Raw genomic sequence first — 14873 nt, forward strand, 5'->3', positions numbered from 1 at the left:
ACTTTATTGCTTTTTTTTTTTAAAAAATCAAAGCTTTGAGGCAACCCTGGATCGAGCAAGTCTGTCGGCGCCATTTTTCTAAGAGCATTTGCTCACTTTGTGTCTCTGTGTTACACCTTGGTAATTCTCGCAATATTTCACACTTTTTCATTATTATTATATCTGTTGATCTGTCATCTTTGATGTCACTACTACAACTCACCGAAGGCTCAGATGATGGTTAACATTTTTTAGCGAGAAAGGGTTTTTTAACTAAGGTACATACATTGTTTCTTTAGACACGATGCTATTGTACAGTAGAGTGTAGACATAACTTTTATATGCACTGGGAAGCCGAAAAGTTGTGTGACTCGCCTTATTCCAGTATTCATTTTATTGCAGTGATCTGGAACCAAACCCGCAATATCGGAGTCGGCATGCCTGTAGTGCTTTACAATCTACAGAGTTATCACAGGCTTTTTCTCATCACACAACTAGGATACCCATCTGCGTAATGTATGGGACACTGAGTCAGGAGGCAGAAAACCTTAGACCCTAGATTTGCTCAGCTACCATATTCAAAGCCAGGTACCAGCCAGCACATTTATTTCATTTTTACAGGGAAAACATACCAAAATTTGCATGAGATTTGAGTGCCTAGGATTCTTGGAATATAATGATTGTGCAAATGGTGTTTGCCCTCAATGATGTCACATTCAAGTAGAGGGAAGAATCACATGTGCCTATCACTCTCCAAGAAGCAAAAGATAAGAAGTGATAGGAAAAGTGGTCCAGCATTTAAAAGTGAGCTCAGAGGAAGTGAGATGGCCGGGGGTCATTGAAGAAGGCTTTCTGGAGATGGACTTTGAATTGGTGTTTGGAGGATGGGTTGGATTTCAATAGGAGGTGGGCCAAAGTTATTTTGGGGAGAGAAAATGTCTTGAGCAATGACATAGAAGAGATAAATGTGAACCTGTCTAGGGAGTAATGAGCGATCCACTTGGGATACAGCAGAGGACACAGGAAAGAGGGTTCTGAGTTAAAAGACTGAAAAGGGAGGTAACTGGTCCAATTGTGAAGGGTCTTAGAGGCAGAGAGAGATACTGTCATCTCATTACACAGGTGAGAAAATTGTGGCCCAGAGAGGACACGGTCAGAGAGCCAGGACGTGGATCTTGGTGGTCTTGCTCCAGAAGCCATCCTCTTAGATAGCACATGACAGGGCTTCTAGTCTGGATGCTCTAAAACCCTCTACATCATTAGCTTCCCCAGAGTGTGGTGAGGCCTCCCCTCTACCTCACAGGGCAGTGGGATCAGCATCACTTATTTTGCTTTGGGTTGCAAGCAACAGACCCCAACTCAAACCAATCAAAGGGAAATGGATGACCTCACAGAACACAAGTCCCGAGGTCAGGCAAGAGCCATCGCTGGTCAATGCAGCAGCTGGACAGGGACATCCAGAACATGCTGGTCCCCGCCCCTCTGGCTCCAGCCTGTGGGTCAGCTTCCACCGACGGCTGAGCTCTCTCCACCCACTGCCTACTTACCTCCCGCGTCTCAGCTCAAGTGCCGCCTCTGCAGGGCAGGCTTTCTGACTCCCTCACGCCGTCCCTTCGCTTCCAGGGCTCCTGCAGTGCACGTGGGTCTCCTCCTCGGAGCAGGGCTGCACTTTCTCTTGTTATGTGACCCTGTCATTAGTGTCAGCCCTTCCTGTTAGACTCCAAGCTCAGTGAGGGAAGGAACTCTGTGCATTTTTTGTTCACTCTTGGGTTCCTAGTGCCTGCCACTCAAATACTTGTCAAGTGAATAAATGATAGCTCTGCCTGGTACCTGGGAACCCAAGGACTACAATAAGTATGTAATATGGCAAATAACTAATTTTGATTTATTCTTCCATAATGCCTTTTCCCTGAGGCAAATTAGTATTGCTTTCTTCCCCAAGAAGCACTTTCCTCTTTCTCCTTCCTATGAAACCCACTTTTATTTAGATAGCCACACAATGCCCTCTTCCAGGAGGAGATTCTGATTAGTCTGCCACCCTGGGGTATTTCTCTGGCAACTGCTATTGGCCCAGGAGTGACCCATGTCCTAAGCTGCCCAGACTGAAGGAAAGGACATATTTTTGGAGGTAAATGAGGCTGCCTGTTGGCTCAGCTGATGCTGGTGGTCATTTTGTGGCCAAGGTAGTGCTAGTGGAGTTGGAAAAAAATGGAGAGAAATTTAGTAGGTAAAAGTGAACAGGACTGGGCGTCCCTGGTGGCGCAGTGGTTGAGAGTCCGTGGGCCGATGCAGGGGACACAGGTTCGTGTCCCGGTCCGGGAAGATCCCACATGCCGCGGAGCGGCTGGGCCCGTGAGCCATGGCCGCTGAGCCTGCGTGTCCGGAGACTGTGCTCCGCAACGGGAGAGGCCACAACAGTGAGAGGCCCGCGTACAGCAAAAAGAAAAAAAAAAAAAAAAAAAAGTGAACAGGACTTGGTGAAATTTGGGGACATAAGGAGTGAGGGAGAAGGTGGTCTTAAAGACCCCTCATTTTCTGGCTTGGACCACTGGGTGGATGAATGGAGATTCCAATCACTGGGATAGAAAATACTGGATAAAAAAAGACTCATCCAGGCCACATTTTCGTGCACTGCTCTGTAGTCGGGTCCATAAGTGAAAGTAAGTCCTAATTCATCTCCTCCTCTTGTTTGCTTCTGTTGTACCGTGTTCGGTCCCCTGTTGTCCTATTTATTACAGTTCTCCTTGTATCAGACTTATTTACCAATGTTTGCATTTCTTCCTTGGACCAGCCTGAGAGCTTCGAGATAACATGAGACGTGCATTCCCTCGTGTGTGTGTGTGTGTGTGTGTGTGTGTGTGTGTGTGTGTGAGACTGCATTCCCCACAGCAGATGATTGCTTTGTCCACAGTCAGTGGTAGATAAGTATTTGCTCGATTTAGCTGGGCTGTAGCTTTGTGAGGGTCAGACAGCCACGCTTTGGTGGAAGAGCTGCATTCTAACCTTGGAGCTGACAAAACACCCACCTCATCATTCCCCCTCACTCCTGACTGTGCCTTTAGTTGTCACGTTTTTGAAGAGTTCATCCTGCAAGCTTCTCCAAAGCGCACATGGACCCTTGCCAGCCTCGGGCTGTTGGCAGGGTGGCCGTGTTTTTGAATGTCCTGGAAGGAAGCTCGCCGCCCTTTTGTCTTTGGAAGGTAGAGGTACAGGCCCCTCTCTGTTCTTATGAGTAAGTTTGCAATTATTTTGGCAGATCTAAAATAATATTTCAAAGGCAGTGGAGAAGCATCTGGGGGACATTACTTGTAATTGCTTAATATTATTATCACATTTGCTTACAAGAAAAGAGAGGCGACCTGCCATCAATCAAGGGAGGACATATTCATAGGCGCGGACCACGGTGCTTGCTTTGGAATGTCATGGCAACCGTCCCACAGCCCGGACTTGATGACTTCCTGCTGCATTCTCGGTCGTAGCTGAGTTGCTTCATTAACTTCACTTTCTTTAACCTCATTTGTAAAAGGAATCTGGAAAACAGCCCTACACAGGGCTTCATGATCCTCTGCTCTGAAAAACTGATGTTACAAAACAAAGTAGGATCTCTCCTTTCTATGCTTCTCCAAATACAGTCTATAGTTGTACTCAGAGGCTCAGGGGTCCTGCTGTAGCCACCAAGGAAGGACTCACCCAGAGGTGAAAGGAAATGGTATCAGGAAAGATGCACGCCCAGCAGTGGATAGAGTCCTGTTTGGTGATCAGGCACCCTTGGGTTCAAATCGCAGCTCCATCACTTACTACCTAGTTAGTTACTTACCTCTGCCAGAGCCTCATTTTTCTCCTCTGTGAAATGCGGGATTATAACACCTGCCTGGGAGCACCTATTGTGAGAATCCCAGATCAAGCAACCATCATGATACCTGGTACAGAGCAAGGGTTTGGTACCTGGGTACTGAAATTATTCTGTCTATAGTCACAAAAGGAGGTGGCGGGAAAGCTGGATCTCAGATTCTCATGTCTCCTGACTCTGGCCTGATTGGACCACACCACTCGGCTTGAGTCAGGAGGCCTTGGAGTCGGGGTGCTGACAGTATCTGCTCATAAAGAGTTTCCCTTATTTCAAACCCAGAGACTAGCGCTGTCCAGTTGCAGGGGATCCCGGTGTGGGTCGGGAAGCTTTTGGTCGAATGCTTGCCCTAAGCCCCGCTCCCTGTAGCATTTTACAGAGCCCTGTGCATTCTCCTTGGGGACGTGGGGAGAATACATAGCTGTACAGGGAGTTGCCAGTAACATGGCCAGTCCCAGTCTGAAAGACTCAGGGGCCGCCTACACGAAGAAGACAACCACTCCACTCAGATCCAAGTGACCACTGGGCACAGAGGTGATGACAACAAGCTACTCAAAGGAGTCACAACGATGGTGGATGTTGAAACTTCAACATCAACTCCAAGACAGCATAGTAGGCTCTCTCCTAAGACTGGAGCCAAGCACATCAGAGGTCTTGAAGGTTCTGAGAGGTAAACGGGATTTCTAGGAGACAGAAGGCTTTTCTGTTGAAGAAAGGCTGTCTGTGGAGTGTGATTAAGAAAACAGGCCCAGGGTCCCTTCACAGCCAGAAGGAAAGATGGGGGAGCCCGGTGGGTTGGCCCTAGACCTGGAGAGGAGCCTGACCCTTCCGGCTTTCTTATGCAGGGAGAGGACAGGGGGCACTCCAGTCCTGGGCGTTTTGCCTTTGTTTTCACAAAGTTAGCCTTCCAGTCGGTAAGAAAAATGGAACTGGAGACAGTTGCTGGAAGGTTAGGCCGGAAACCCAAAGATGCTGGCAAGAAGGAAAACTTCCGGAGCAGAGGTGGAATGGGGGTCACGTGTGTGCTCGCAGGGGCACCCCGGTAACACGCTGGTGTGAAGCTGCCGGCTCTCAGCCTGTGGGGAACGTGACCGCAGAGTCGATCCAGCTGATTGCCCGCCTCGGCATGGCGGGGCCAATGAGAGCGTTAATCTGCCTGCAGTCAGGTTTGTGGTTAATTGCAGCAGCAGCTACCTTTGGGGTCATGCAGTGCTTTATGTTCACTTTCTCATTGAATCCTCACAACATCCCTATGAAGCAAGTACCTTGATTCCCCTTTAACAAATGGAGACAACGAGGCTTAGAGAGGTTAAGTAATTTGCCTGGGGACAGAGTTGGTAGGTAGATGAGCGAGATTAGAACCCAGCTTTCTGGCCCTCTGATGCACACACTCGCGGGCTCTAATTGTGTAGCAGTAGAGCCGTCCTGTGCCAGGCACACCCTTTCCCTATGTTAACGTAATGCTGACATCCACCTTGTAAGGTCAGTACTACGGCTAACATCGTCTCCATTTAACTGATGGGGAAACCGAGGCACCAGGAGGCTAAGTGATTAGCTCCAGGTTACACAGCTAGTGGGTGGCAGGGCCGGGGGAAGAGCCGGCTGGAATGGGTCCCACATGCTCTCCGTTAGCTGTGAAGCTAGCGGCTCTTGATGTCTGGTCCCCGGAACCGCAGCACAGACATCACTCAGAACTTGTTAGAAATGCAGATTCTCAGGCCTCGTCCCAGAATCAAGGCCCCCAGCGATCTGGCCCTGCCCACTCACACCTGCAGCTGGTTTCTCTCCAGTTCACAGGTGATGGTAGCTTAAATTCTTGCTCCTTGAAGCATGGTCTGTGAACAAGCCATGTCCACATCATCTGGGGGGGACTAGTTAACACTGCGGGGCTCCACCCAATTCTACGGAATCAGAAGCTGTGTTGTAACAAGATCCCCAGGTGATTTATAGGCAAGGTAAAGGTTGAGAGGCACTGACCTATAACAGGTGAGGTCACGCCCGCAAGACCACCCTCTGATCTTGCTGCTTTGGAGACAAGGAAGAGAGGCGAGCTGGGGGGACAGCGGCCAGGAGACGCGGCCCTTGCCTAGGATACTTGTGCGCTGTGAAGGTAGTCTCCGTGAATTTACAATAAGTATTTCTCACTTGTGTAGAATCTAATCAGAGGGGCGGGTTCTGCTCCCAGTACACTGGAAGCGAAGCCCATTACTTCCGCTAGAACTCCATGGCTACCTCTAAGCGTAAGGGAAGGTGGAAAACGTGGTCAGGCTGTGTGCTCAGGAAGAAGCTTTAGCGAATACCCAGCAGTCCCCACCCCAGTTCAAAGGGAACTTTTAGCTCTCAACTGTTCATTTATTCATTCAGTGAATGAATAAATGCATGAATGGTACTGAATAATGAATACGATTCATGTATGCACCCGTTCACTCATTTATTTATTCAACAAACATGTGTTAATGTCTGGTATATGGAAGGACCTAGAATAACAGGGGAATGGAACCGTTCCTCCTTGCCGAGAACTCAGCATCCACAGGGGAAGATGAGCAGCCCAGTGACTGGAGACCATGGACATGAGTAAGCAGGAGTGCTCTGGGAACCCAGAGACTATGGGCACAGGCAGGGATATCAGGGAAGGCTTCCTGGTGGAAGTGACACTGAACTGAGTTTAGACATATGGAAAGATAAACAAGGCAAAGAGTGAAGTCTGAAGACCCAAGACTGCAGTGCAAGCAGCCTGTGCGGAGTCGTGGAGGAACTCAAGTTTGGGAAACTGAGATATTGGTCGGCTGGATGATGGTTTTGGGGAAGGATGAGGGATGTAGGGGCGGAACGGCTGAGTGGCCTGTCCCCTGGAAGGTGGGAAAAGGTGTACCTGCGGTCTGGCCCAGGCTGGCAGGAAAAGACGCCAAAGGTTCTGACCACACACTTGCATGTCACTCTCGTGCCTAGTCACCTGGAAAACACACACACACTCACACGAATGAGCTTCCTCCCTAAAATGCCCCTTTATAACTCTGCAAGAATGGAGGTGCAGGCTGCTTTAACTTACACCATATTTTATAGTCCTGGCACAGCTGTTACCTGTCTCACCCTGGGGAACTCATTACTGAAGGAGAGACATGCAGATTTCACCTGTTCCCTTGGTCTTGGGTAGCCCTGGGTTTTCAGAACAGCCAGAAACCATATATCCACCAAACTGTCAGCCCCAAGTATGTCCTTCAGCAGGTCTGTGGGACAGGACACCAAGCTCTGTCTGTCATAATTAGGGAATGATTAATAACTTAATCAGAACAAAGAGCAGCCCACAGGATGTTACCCCCTCTCATTTGTTGGGCCCTGGACCCCCATTAATCACGGGACGTGCTGAATGCAGAGGAGACAGGTTGATTTGAAGCTTAGCATTGGGGTAACCTCACCATCGCCCCATGATCTTCTTGAGAAACGCTGCCAGTATATCACAGCGAACATCACCGTCAGCCTCTCTTCCTCAATTCCCAGCCTCTATCCCTGATGAACTTGTTGGCCAGGGAAACGTCATTTCTGCATGTCGAGGATGCTTGCTCCATCCCACCTCCTCCCACCGGGGGTCCTCAGAGCTGCTCCACAGCAAATGCACAGGCGAGGAAGCTCCCTGGGGTTCAGTTCCACCCCAGCGACCCCGAGCTCTGCTCTCGCCACCCTGCCGTCTCCCACAGAATGCAGGCTCCTCCCCCCGATCTTCTCTTCCTCTCCTAAGGATGCTCCTGAGAGATTCTTCTCTTGCAGCTCTTGGTTCACAGAAGCCTGTAGCCCCGGTGTCTGCAGGGGTGGGAGTGAGTCGTCCTCTGCGTCTGTCACCCCTCTGAACTTGGGCACTCGCCTGGTTTGCCCTGGCTGCTGGCAGGCGACAACCCCTGCATCCCTCAGCCCTGCTCCTGGCCACCTTCCTGGGCTGCACACTCAGGTGGAAACCAATTCCTTCTCCAACAAAAGACTGCTGGGTCAACTGGGGATCCTCGTCCCTCGCTGTAGAAACACATCTGGCTGATTATGAAGGAAGGAAATTGGTTAAAAGGGAGACCCCTCAGGAGGTTACAGAATTTCCACGAGAGCCAGAGAATTGCTGGGATTCGGGGTTAGATGGCTGGGAGAGATGCCCCAAATCCCACCACCACCCAGTGGCTCCCTTGAGGACACCATCACCTCCACACCATGCCCAGATGCTGCAGCTCGCACCCCTGGACACCAGACACCCTCACTAGGATGGCTGCCGCCACTGCTGGCCTGAGGCCACACGCTCTCCCATGGCTGCTGCCACTGGAGCTGCCTCTGGGTGCCCAGGACTCCTGGACACCAGCCTCTGACTCCAGGTATAAGGCCAATGCATACGCCCAGGTCCCGTGCCCACACCCTACCTCCAGGGAGGCTGGGAGAACGAACATTTTCAGCTTCCTTGGAAGGAAATTGTCTCCAGGCCACCAAGTCTCATCCAGTGGGCATGCCCCAAACAGGAAGGAGGTTCATTGTTGGCTACTTCTGTGTCCTGCCTCTTGTGGGGTGAAGTGAGGGTTAAATACATCAGCGCTGGGTGGCTCGTAGTATTATTTATAACAGGTGGTTGACACGTTCAGACACTGGTTTGTGGGTTCACTCTCCATCCTTCCTGCCAATTCACCAGAGTCTTTGCTTGTACACTTCTGCTGTTTGTCTCCCCACCTAATAAAGGCTGGTCACCTCTGACACGCTGAGTCTTCAGGAGAAGAAGGCCATGGGAGTTTTGCTTCTGTTTGGCTAGTGATGGAGGCTGTTTCAGTTAAATTTCTATCTGTAATGTCCCTACCTTTCCAGTTTGATGCCAAAAATGGACTCTGTCGCTCTCGAGATCTCCAATTGCTGTGTCTTTAATATTGGCCACGTAGACTATATTTAGGGCCAAGAATTTCAGGGATGCTTGTGAAAATTCAGATTCCAAGGCCCTGGCTCCAGAGATTATGGGGTCTTGGGTGTTTGATAAAACTGGCCCAGAGGTTTGAAGTTTACATTCTTTGGCAATTTCACAGTGTCTCTGGACATCACCATTTCCCAGGTGCTGTACTCACTGCTTGAATATTTAGGGCATCCAACCTCACCCCAGGCTGTAAACAGGCTCACACATCTGTAGCCAAGGAAATACATTGCAGCCATTCTAGGCTTCCAGGTTATCTGCATGTGCTCCCATGAGTCACCAGGATGCTCTGGGAGTGAGTCAAGGTCTCCGCTCTTTCAGCAAATATGACTTGAGTGACTGCTACATGTGAGGCCCTGTTCACGCCCTGCCTTATGATGAACTCAGGCCTTCTCCTGGGTCAGTGGAAAGGAGCTGGTGTGAATCTGGGCCTTGCAAGAAGCAGACACCAGGTCAAGGTTACACATGCAAAAATTTTATTAGGGGAAATGCCTACATGAAAGGCAATGGGGAAGAGCTGGGAAAAGCTGGGTGAGCCCTCAGAAGGCAATGCAAGTCTGACCTGGAGTGAGGGGAGAGGGAGCGCTATGACCTGAAGGTTTGTGTCCCCTCCAAATTCATAGGTTGAAATCCTTACCCCCAAAGACGATGGTACTAGGAGGTGGGGCCTTTGGAGGTGCTTAAATCATGAGGGTGAGGCCCTTCTGAATGGGGTTAGTGCCCTTGTAAGAAAGGCTCCACAGAGATCTCTCACTACCTTCTGCCATGTGAAGACATAACAAAATATCTGTGACCCAGAAAAGGGCCCTCAACCAACCATGCCAGCACCCTGATCTTGGACTTTCAGCCTCCAGAACCATGGGACATAAATTTCTGTTGTTTATAAGCCACCCAGTCTGTGGTGTTTCATATAGCAGTGCAAACAGACTAAGACAGGTGGAGCAGTTTGGGTGAAAGCATCCCAAACCACTGTGCTTGTGCCACTGGGGAGTACTTGAGCCTAAACTGGCCGACAGATGAGTCCAGTGTCTGCCAGGAATGGGCTGCCTTAGCGTCTCTGCTGCACTTGGTCGTAGGTGGGGAGCAGCCCTTGGGTGGCGATGCCTCAGGGCCAACACAGAGATGGATTTCAATGCACAGCAGAGGGCTCTGGATCAGTTATGCTCTCTGCTCTAGGAGGTCTGCCAGGCGCATTCCCCTGGTGGCCACAGAGCCATGCTTTTCACCAAAACCAGAAAGGAAGCATGAGTGAATTTTGGCATGAAGTCAGAGCTATGGCAAGAGGAAGTTACATCCATTTTCCCGAGATGGTTTAGGCTTGCTTGGATGATAACCATTTCCTATCTTCTAAGGACAAGGAGTAATGTATGGCGGGTGACTATAAATTTTGCCAGGTGCTGGTCTGAGTTCTCTCTTATTTATGGGAGAAGGGCGGACTGGGCAAATGTGATGAGATGGCCCTTGTTTACTTCTTGTTTAAAACCTGCTGTAAATGGGGGTTTTGCATGGTAAGGAAGCTGCGTTCAAGGATCAGCCTCCCAGGGCTCCTTTCTGCTTCAAGACCCTGCCATCAGAAGCCCTCTTTCACCCCTTCTGCCTCTTTGTACATCAGGGCTTCTTTATGTGCAATGTCAGGCCTCAGTAAATCCCAGGATAAGCAAGTATTGCAGTAATTCTCAATATCCTCTTTCAGCTGAGCTAGAAAACACAAGAGGCCTAACACTTAAGTCTGTTCAACCCACCAGTTCCAACGGGTTCCATTTAATCGTAACAGAGGAAGAAATATGCAAAAAACACCCCCCAGTGTGCATTCTTCACCTGAACCCGAGGTGAAAAATCAAGCTGTCATGGCAGCTTTTGGGTTTTCCCGACAGATGCTACACACGTTTCCAGAGTGAAACATGTGCCTGTGTTCCTGTGTCAGCTCTGGTTCCTAATAGGAAAGAGCAATGAGGCAGGGAAGCCCTCCATTTACATGCAGGAAAGCTGAGCTAGCCGGGGAGAAAAACAACTATCGCACTGAGATCTGAAGTGTTTCTGAATATTGGTGCTGTTTTCCCCGGTGCTTTGAAATGGATGAGCATGGATGACATTTACAAAATATTTCTTCAGTCTTTCACTCAAAGATATTTATTAAGTGTCTAGTATGGGCAAAGGTTTTTTTTTTTTTTTTTTTTTTTTGAGATACAGCCAGAGATGCTAATAGAGAAGGAGGTGGGGTTCGGGGGAGTTAAATGGAGTTTTCCATCCATTTCTATGCGTGAGGTAGAGGAGAGTATCATCATATAAGCAATACCTTAGTCTGTGGTAGAAAGACTGTAAGACTAGGAATCGTCTGTCTAACTAGGTGAAAGAGTAATTATCTATGATTTTTCTTATGTAATCTGTGATTCCATGAGAACTATGGGTAAGCTACAATTAGCCCAACCACTGATAGGTTGGGACGTTTGCATATGTAATGATCAAGGAATAACCAGATATGCCTGGACCTCCACGCAGTGGCCGCTCACACATGTGGTTACTGTACACCTGCAATGTATCTGGTAAGAACTGAGGTGCTCTAAGTATAAACGACACACTAGATTTCCACAATGGGGCTGCTCTATAGTGTAAGCTTCTCGGGGACGAGTTCTCCTACTGTGCCCTTAGAACACAGCCCAATTCCTGGAATGTACAAAGGGGTCTAAGGTGTTTTCCAGGTAGGCGAGAGCACGAGTTCAGCACTTCAGCACTGTTGGCGGTAGGAAGGTGATTGTTTATTGTCTCACTCTGCACCCACTCTTAGTAGCCCATCCACTTTCCTTCCAGTTCTTTCGTACCTTCTGATCAGTCCACTTGGAACTTGCCCTAAGGCATCCAGATGGCCATCACGTCCTGAAGCATACCTACTTGTGCTAATCCTGGCAGCTTAAATGGGGGTTTTGAAAGCTCAGTTAACTACCAATGGATCTGTGGGGTTCAGAAGCTCTCTGAACGGGGCTTAACTGTCCATACTCAGATTTCCCTTCATGCCTTTTACCTCTTACATTTTTCCAAACATTTTAGTTGATCCAAAAGAAGTGTGTGGTCATCCCTTCTGTTATCTGATGGTTCTGTGGCCACCATCCCTTCCTGGAACCATTCTTCTGGCTGCTTTTTCATTGTCAGGTTTCCATTGGTCCGTTCTTTCTGCTCTTTGTGGGTCTGCCCCTCGTAAACTACAGGCTATAAATGTTTGAGAACTAAAGAAGCAAGAATGGGCTTTTTAGAATTGTGTCTACAAATAAGGATAAATCTGTTTCAAGTGAGGGCTTGAAGAGCCATCCTGTAAATGACGTTGACTTTGGAACACAGACTTGCGCTATTTCTGTTGGCTGTTCCAAGGACTTCTGCTCATCACTGGTCCTGGGCAACATTTCAGGTGAGGGGTGTTATTCGGAAAGTAAGCTCTGAAAAGTGAAGTTAGGTTGTATCTAGGATGATGCTGTGTTTGGAAAGTTAGAAGCCAGTGGAGTGACGTTAAGACAGTGTTTGGCCGAAGCATTCAGATCTACCCAACCACACTTCCAGATGAGTATTTCTAAGAAAACATATGCACAGAGAACCAAGAACGGTGAAGGTATATCTCCCTGCTAGCTGGGCTGTGGTCTCCTGCACCACGGTGGAGCTCCAAAAACCTGCGTGAAATGCCCTCAGAGGACTGTCTTACTCAAGCCAGGCTACTGTGAGCGGAGAAGAACCAAAGCAGCCTTTTTTTTTTTTTCCAATTGAAGTAGAGTTAATTTACAATGTTGTGTTAGTTTCAGGTGAACAGCAAAGTGATTCAATTGTATATATATATATGTATTCTTTTTCAGTTTCTTTTCCATTATAGGTTATTATAAGATACTGACTATAGTTCCCTGTGCTATACAGTAGGTCCTTGTTTCTTATCTATTTCATATATAGTAGTTTGTCAATTGGGATCTGTTAATCCCAAGCTCCTAATTTATCCCTCCCTCCACTTTCACCTTTGGTAACCATAAGTTTTTTCTCCACGTCTGTGAGTCTATTTCTGTTTTGTAAATAAGTTCATTTGTGTCATAGTTTAGATTCCACATGTAAGCGATATCATATGATATTTGTCTTTGTCTGACTTACTTAGTATGATAATCTCTAGGTCCATCCTTTTTGTTGCAAATGGCATTATTTCATTCTTTTTGATGGCTGAGTAGTATTCCATTGTATATATGTACCACATCTTCTCTGTCCAGTCATCTGTTGATGCACATTTATGTTGCAAAGCCATCTTAAATGATGCTCTCAGAGCCCAACCTGTGTCTCAGAAGGTAGGACCCAGTGGGTGGCAGGCCAGAGCTTGCCCACAGAGAGGAGAACCCAAGGAAAAGAATGAGGGAGAATGGGGAACAGATCTCCCCAAGTCTGGGAGAGCTTGTCCAAGCCACCCTCCCTAAATCTTTTTTTTTTTTTTTTTTTTTTTGTGGTACACAGGCCTCTCACTGTTGTGGCCTCTCCCGTTGTGGAGCACAGGCTCCGGACGCGCAGACTCAGCGGCCATGGCTCATGGGCCCAGCCGCTCCACGGCTTGTGGGATCTTCCCAGACCGGGGCACGAACCCGTGTCCCCTGCATCGGCAGGTGGACTCTCAACCTCTGCGCCACCAGGGAAGCCCCCTCCCTAAATCGTTTTGGAGCACAGAGAAGGCAAGGGGCAGGGATGACATTTCAGAGAAGCCTCGGGGGTGGAGGGGGAGACTAAATTCCAAAGCAAGCCATACCCAAGCATGTTAAGCCTTTGAAAGAGCCAGCCACTGAGACATAGCCCAGTCCATGCACTGGAGTCTGGCCAGCCCACATCAGCTCTCAGCGTCCTTGGAGACAAGATGGGTTGGGGTAGTGTAAGTTGTAGAAGAACAGACCTTCTTGACCCTTGACCCTGGAGGTCAAGAGGTCTGACTTCCAGACTATCCAAGTAGGAAACATAGTGTTTGCTCCATAATAGAAACCTGAAGAAGAAGAAAAACATATGCATACATATATACACATACATGTACATTTCTAATTAAAGCTTCTCTAATTAGTCTTTGATTCGGATAATTGAGATGAACAACAAATGATTTCTGAAAATGAGTTTGTTATTTATAGTTGCCTTTTTTTTCAGATGAACATTTTATCCAATAATGGTGATGACAAATGAAATGAAAATCCATGTACCTCACAGCATTCTTTGAGCTGGTTTTCCCTTAAAGAATGCAGAGTATAGAGTCACTAAAAAAGATTTTAAGGATGCATCTGTACTAGACACACCAGCTCCTGTCCCCTACCCGCACCAAGTCATTCAAGCTGGCCTCTTGTGTGTATTTCCCAATTAGCACACACTTAAACAGCCATTCTTTAATAGCCCCTTTGTATGTCTCCTTAATTATAATAATTATACCCATTGAGTGAGGATGGAGATGGAAGCATAGAATGGCATGTCCTTTTGAATTTGGAAGAAATAAAGTTTAATCATTACCTTCCCATAATCCTGACCTAAAGCATGCAGATGGGGAGGTCCCAGGGGAGCTATTGTGAGCTCTTCAGAGCCTCATTCTTTTGAAATCAATTGAGAGAAAATGCAGACCTGGCCACATCCAGACCCTGGCAAACATTCTTCACAGCTCTGTCTTCCTCTCTCTTCTCTGCACTGATCCATCGCACATACCTGCCAGATTAATCCTCCTAAAATGCCACATTAATCATGTTACTCCGGCTCACCGATCTTCATCGCTCCTAATTACACAGAGCGTTAAATTCAAAACCACAACCCGCTGCTGCAGGCCCTCCCCAGCCTGGCTCACGTTCTCATACCTGATCTTCACCTTCGGGTACCTCCAGGCCGGTCCCCTTCCTTCTGACCAACCACTCTGCTTAACGTTTCAGATAATTCGTGAACTTTTGCCGTTTCAAATGCTACCTTCCTTCCTGCAGTAATCACTGAGCACCTGCAGTGTGTGAAGAACTGTGTGTGAAACACCCTCCTTCCCCAGAGCACACAGCGCTTAATTTTCTGTCATTAATTTGTCAATTAGTCATAGAATCCTGTGACAATCTCTTATGCTATTACAGTCCACTGTAATAGTCTATTCTGGCTGCTATAAGGGAA

This window comes from Mesoplodon mirus, assembly GCF_964341445.2.
Source record: "Mesoplodon mirus genome assembly, chromosome: 4".
In the NCBI taxonomy this organism is placed as follows: domain Eukaryota; kingdom Metazoa; phylum Chordata; class Mammalia; order Artiodactyla; family Ziphiidae; genus Mesoplodon; species Mesoplodon mirus.